Below are 4885 nucleotides of genomic sequence, written 5' to 3'. Positions count from 1 at the left end.
TGATTTTGAGTACACTGGTTGTACAGTTTGTTTATTCGTAGTTTTGGCTGTCTTCTCTTTCGTTTTTGATTCATTGTTATAGATTCTCATCTATGTTAGCTTAATCTCGTAGGGTTGATTTTTGTTCTCGCATAACTTGAATGCTATTAATATCTATTTTGGCTTTAACTCATGATATCTTATTCTTCACTTGTTAAAGTTTGTCCTTTAACTTGACTTGTAGCCTTGCTGCCAGGTTTTCTTATCCTTTAAATTGAGGCTGAATTAGTTTATTACACTAGCTTAAAGTTACTTTATTACATTACTTTAAAACATGTTTCAGATGTCCATAAGACACCATTGCATCCGTTACAACACAACTTGGGAAGGCAGAATCCCAAGAAATCCTAGTTATACATGAAATAGAATTTTTTGCTAGATTATGGGCTAATACATTCCATGTTCGAGGAATATATATAATCTCAATTTCTTCAAAAGACTTCATCAATCGCTAGACATCCTCGCAAATGGTCTCTATTTCCCAAGATGTTATCAAATTCTTTTGCAACATTTGTATGACGTTCTTTGCATCTGACAGTATGTGAATCTTTGACCAACCCTTTCGTAGTGCTCTTTCCACAGCTTCCCGAATTGCTAGTGCTTCAACAGTTATGGCCTTCCCTACAAATTGAATAGGGCTACCAAAGGCATGAAGCAAATGACCACAGCTATCTATAGCCACCATTCCGATGCTTGCTTTTTCCTTCTCCCTTTGTAAACTTGCATCTGTGAAAACAACAACCCCATCTCGGGCAAAAGTAATGGTTACATCATAAATCTTGTTTGGTATAGGATTCACAACTGCCGAATTTTTCATAACATCGTCATATTCATGTAAATCAAATAGAGAGAGAGAGATATTGTACAATTGTACTTGGTTGCCGTCAGTTCAATCTCCGGTGGAATCGGCGAGTGAGAACCCTCAAGTAACCGGAAAAAATGGCGGATAGGGTTCCGACTGGGAGGCCGAAGCGTTTACAAGCTGGTATTATTTCGAAAATCTGATTGGAAAATTTCATGTACCATAGTAATCTCGAGATCGATTTCGGTGATTGGGTTAATTTCATTACTGGACAGAACGGAAGTGGGAAAAGTGCTATACTGACAGCATTATGTGTGGCATTTGGGAGCCGTGCTAGAGGCACACAAAGGGCCAATACACTAAAGGATTTTATAAAGACGGGCTGCAGCGATGCCCTTGTACACGTGGAAATGAAAAACCGAGGAGAGGATGCTTTTAAGGCTGAAACTTATGGTGACCTGATAATGATAGAGCGCAGGATTTCAGAGTCTACTAGTTCTATCGTACTAAAGAATTACCAAGGTAAAAAGGTGGCTTCCAAAAGAGAGGAACTCCAAGAGCTTATAGTACATTTTAATATTGATGTGGAAAATCCATGTGTAATAATGAGTCAAGACAAAAGCAGGGAGTTCTTACATTCAGGAAATTCAAAGGACAAGTTCAAGTTCTTTTTCAAGGCAACACTACTTCAGCAAGTGGAAGATCTTCTGATTGGTATTCAGAGTCAATTGAAAAACGCTAATGAACTAGTTGCTGAAATGGAGAAATCAATAAATCCTATAGTGAAAGAACTTGATGAATTGCAAGGAAAGATTAGAAGCATGGAGCATATAGAGGAGATTTCTAATCAGGTAGACTTGTTGAAGAAGAAATTGGCATGGGCATGGGTCTACAGTGTAGATAAGCAGTTACAAGATAAAAGCAAATGGATCGAGGAGCTGAAAGGACGGATTCCCACTTGTCAATCTCGAATTGATCAGCATCTTAGGAAGATGGAGGAATTGAATGATCAGTTAACCAAGAAGAAAGCTCAAATTGCTCATATGATGGAAAAGACATCAGAAGTGAGGAGAATGACAGACGAGTTGAAGCAGAGTCTTTCTTTGGCTTCAAAGGAAAAACTTGAGCTGGAAGAGGAGCGGGGTCGTAAATTTAATTACATTCAAAAAATGGCAAAACGGGTCAAGACTTTTGAACAACAAATACGTGATATGGATGAGCAGAATATTAGAAATACACAGGCGGAAGAACTTGATATGGAGGTGAAACTGAAGGAGTTCCAAGCTGAGATTGACAGTGCCAATGTTGTATTTCAAAGGTTGAGGAATGAAGAAGATACCTTAATAGATCAAATTAATCAGGCGAAGGATGAGATAAACAAAATTGTTCATGAGATTGAAGAGTATGACAAGAGGGATCGTGACATCCGCTCTCGCATTCGTGAGTTTCAACTTCATCAAAGCAACAAGGTTACGGCCTTTGGAGGAGGTAGAGTGATGGGCCTCTTGGAGGTAATTGAAAGACAACATAGAAAGTTCAACAGGGCTCCGATTGGTCCAATAGGTGCTCATGTGACCTTGGTTGATGGTGACAAGTGGGGTACTGCTATTGAATGTGCCGTCGGCAAGGTGCTTAATGCTTTTATTGTAACTGATCATAAAGATTCCCTTTTATTAAGAGCATGCGCAAGGGAAGCGAACTACAAACACTTACAGATTATCATTTATGAGTTCTCTAGACCAAGGTTGCATATTCCCGATCATATGCTTCCCCAGACTCATCATCCAACGGCAATTTCTGTTCTACGTTCTGACAATCCTACCGTACTAAATGTCTTGATTGATGTGGTAATGCTGAGAGGCAAGTTCTAGTTAAAGACTATGATGCTGGAAAAACAGTTGCTTTTGATCAATGGATTTCAAATTTAAAAGAAGTTTACACTTCTGATGGGTACAAAATGTTTTCTCGGGGTTCTGTCCAAACTATTCTTCCACCAATGAAGAATACGAGAGGTGGGCGTCTTTCTGGTTCTTATGATAATAAAATTAAAACTCTAGAAAACGAAGCATTTGAGGCACAAAACAAAGCTCGACAAAGCAAGGGTATGAAGAGGAGTATCGATGAGGAGCTTCAAGGACTCCATGATAATCTGCAAAACGCTAAGAAGAGGCGCCAGGATGCGGAGCGAGTTTTGAGGTCCAAGGAGTTTGGCTTGCGAGATTTTAAAAAGTCATATGTTGCAGAATCTAGCTCCACCGCTGTATCAACAGTAGATGAGCTTCATGTAGAGCTATCGAAAATCCGTGATGAGATACATGAAAGAGAAAATTCATTGGAAAAGCTTCAACTGAGGTTGAAAGAAGCAGACAACAAAGCTAATGATGTCGAAATATCCTTTGAAAATTTGTGTGAATCAGCAAAAGTGGAAATTGGTGCATTGGAGGAAGCAGAACGTGAGCTAATGATGATTGATAAAGATCTAAAAGATGCAGAATTGAAGAAGAATCACTATGAAGGTGTAATGAGTACGAAAGTTCTTTCCCAACTCAATGGAGCAGAAGCAGAGTATCAGGAACTTGAGCACAACCGTAGGGAGAGCTACAAAAAAGCTTCAATCATCTGTCCTGAAAGTGAAATTGAGACTGTAGGTGGCTGTGATGGAAGCACTCCGGAGCAATTAAGTGCCCATTTAACTAGGCTAAGTCAAAGACTTCAACAAGAGAGTCTGAGACATCCAGAGTCCATTGAGGATCTCCGCATGTTGTACAACAAAAAAGAACGCTTAAGAAAGCAGCAAACCTACAAAGCATTTCGTGAGAAATTAGGTGCATGCCATAAAGCCCTCGAGCTACGATGGAGCAAATTCCAGAGAAATGCTACTCTTTTGAAGCGCCAGTTAACATGGCAATTTAACGGCCATTTGGGTAAGAAAGGAATCAGTGGGCACATCAAAGTTTGTTATGAAGAGAAGACTCTTTCAATAGAGGTAAAAATGCCCCAAGATGCATCAAGCAGCAGTGTTCGTGACACACGAGGACTTTCAGGGGGAGAACGCTCTTTTTCAACTTTGTGCTTTGCACTTGCTCTTCATGAGATGACTGAAGCTCCATTTAGAGCAATGGATGAATTTGATGTATTTATGGATGCAGTTAGCAGAAAAATCAGCCTAGACGCTGTCGTGGATTTTGCATTGGCACAAGGATCACAGTGGATATTTATTACCCCTCATGACATCAGTATGGTGAAGCAGGATGAAAGAGTAAAGAAGCAGCAAATGGCGGCTCCTCGTTCCTGATTGCTTTTGTATTTTCTTTTTGTGAGATATGGTTATTTTTGGAGTTTTCAGGTTGGTATGATTATGAAAGAGGTTTTTGGTAGGGGTGTACATGGCTGGGTTTGTTTGAGTTTTTCAAATAACAAATCAAATTAATTGTGTCGGATTTTTAAATTTATAAATCAAACCAAACCAATAAAACTTGAGTTTTTTTTTTTTTAAAAAGAAAAATGTAAATCAAATAAAGCCTTATTAAATACGTCATTAGGTTCATATGTACCGCCATTAAATCATAATGAATTTCCACATTTGCCATAAAAGAGAGACACTTAATCTTAGTAGCTCAATGGATTCTGGATATTGACATGTATTACAAAATAAGTAATTCCACCATATTGCAAAATTCATAACATTTTCTACATTAAGCCAATTAATGGGGGCCAACTTCCATACTTGTGCTTTTGGGCAACTGAAAAACATATGATCAACCGTTTCAGTTTCTAAGCCACAGACCCTACAAACATCACAATTTTGATGCAATCTCTTAGAAATATTTGCACTAACAGGAAGGACATTAAGAATGCATTTTCTAAGGAAATGTTTGTATTTGTTTTTTATTTTAAGTGACCATAAGAAAGTCCAAAAAGATTTTGGGAAAGATTGACCACTGGCTTGAGGTTTTTCAGTTCTAGGGTCAGTACTATTAGCTAGGCTTTTCGCTAGATGATAACCAGATCTTACCTCGTACTTTCTTGAATTTGTATAATGCC

At 38.5% G+C, this 4885-nt stretch overlaps 1 pseudogene; it reads left to right on the top strand.

The window, feature by feature from the left end:
- The first annotated feature begins 978 nt into the window (after positions 1-978).
- Positions 979-4324, top strand: LOC102600374 (structural maintenance of chromosomes protein 6B-like; annotated as a pseudogene).
- The last annotated feature ends 561 nt before the right edge of the window (positions 4325-4885 follow it).

This window comes from Solanum tuberosum, unplaced genomic scaffold (assembly GCF_000226075.1).
Source record: "Solanum tuberosum cultivar DM 1-3 516 R44 unplaced genomic scaffold, SolTub_3.0 scf00154, whole genome shotgun sequence".
In the NCBI taxonomy this organism is placed as follows: Eukaryota; Viridiplantae; Streptophyta; class Magnoliopsida; order Solanales; family Solanaceae; genus Solanum; species Solanum tuberosum.
Note: the sequence above shows the minus strand (reverse complement) of the source record. Positions and strands in the feature narration are given on the sequence as shown.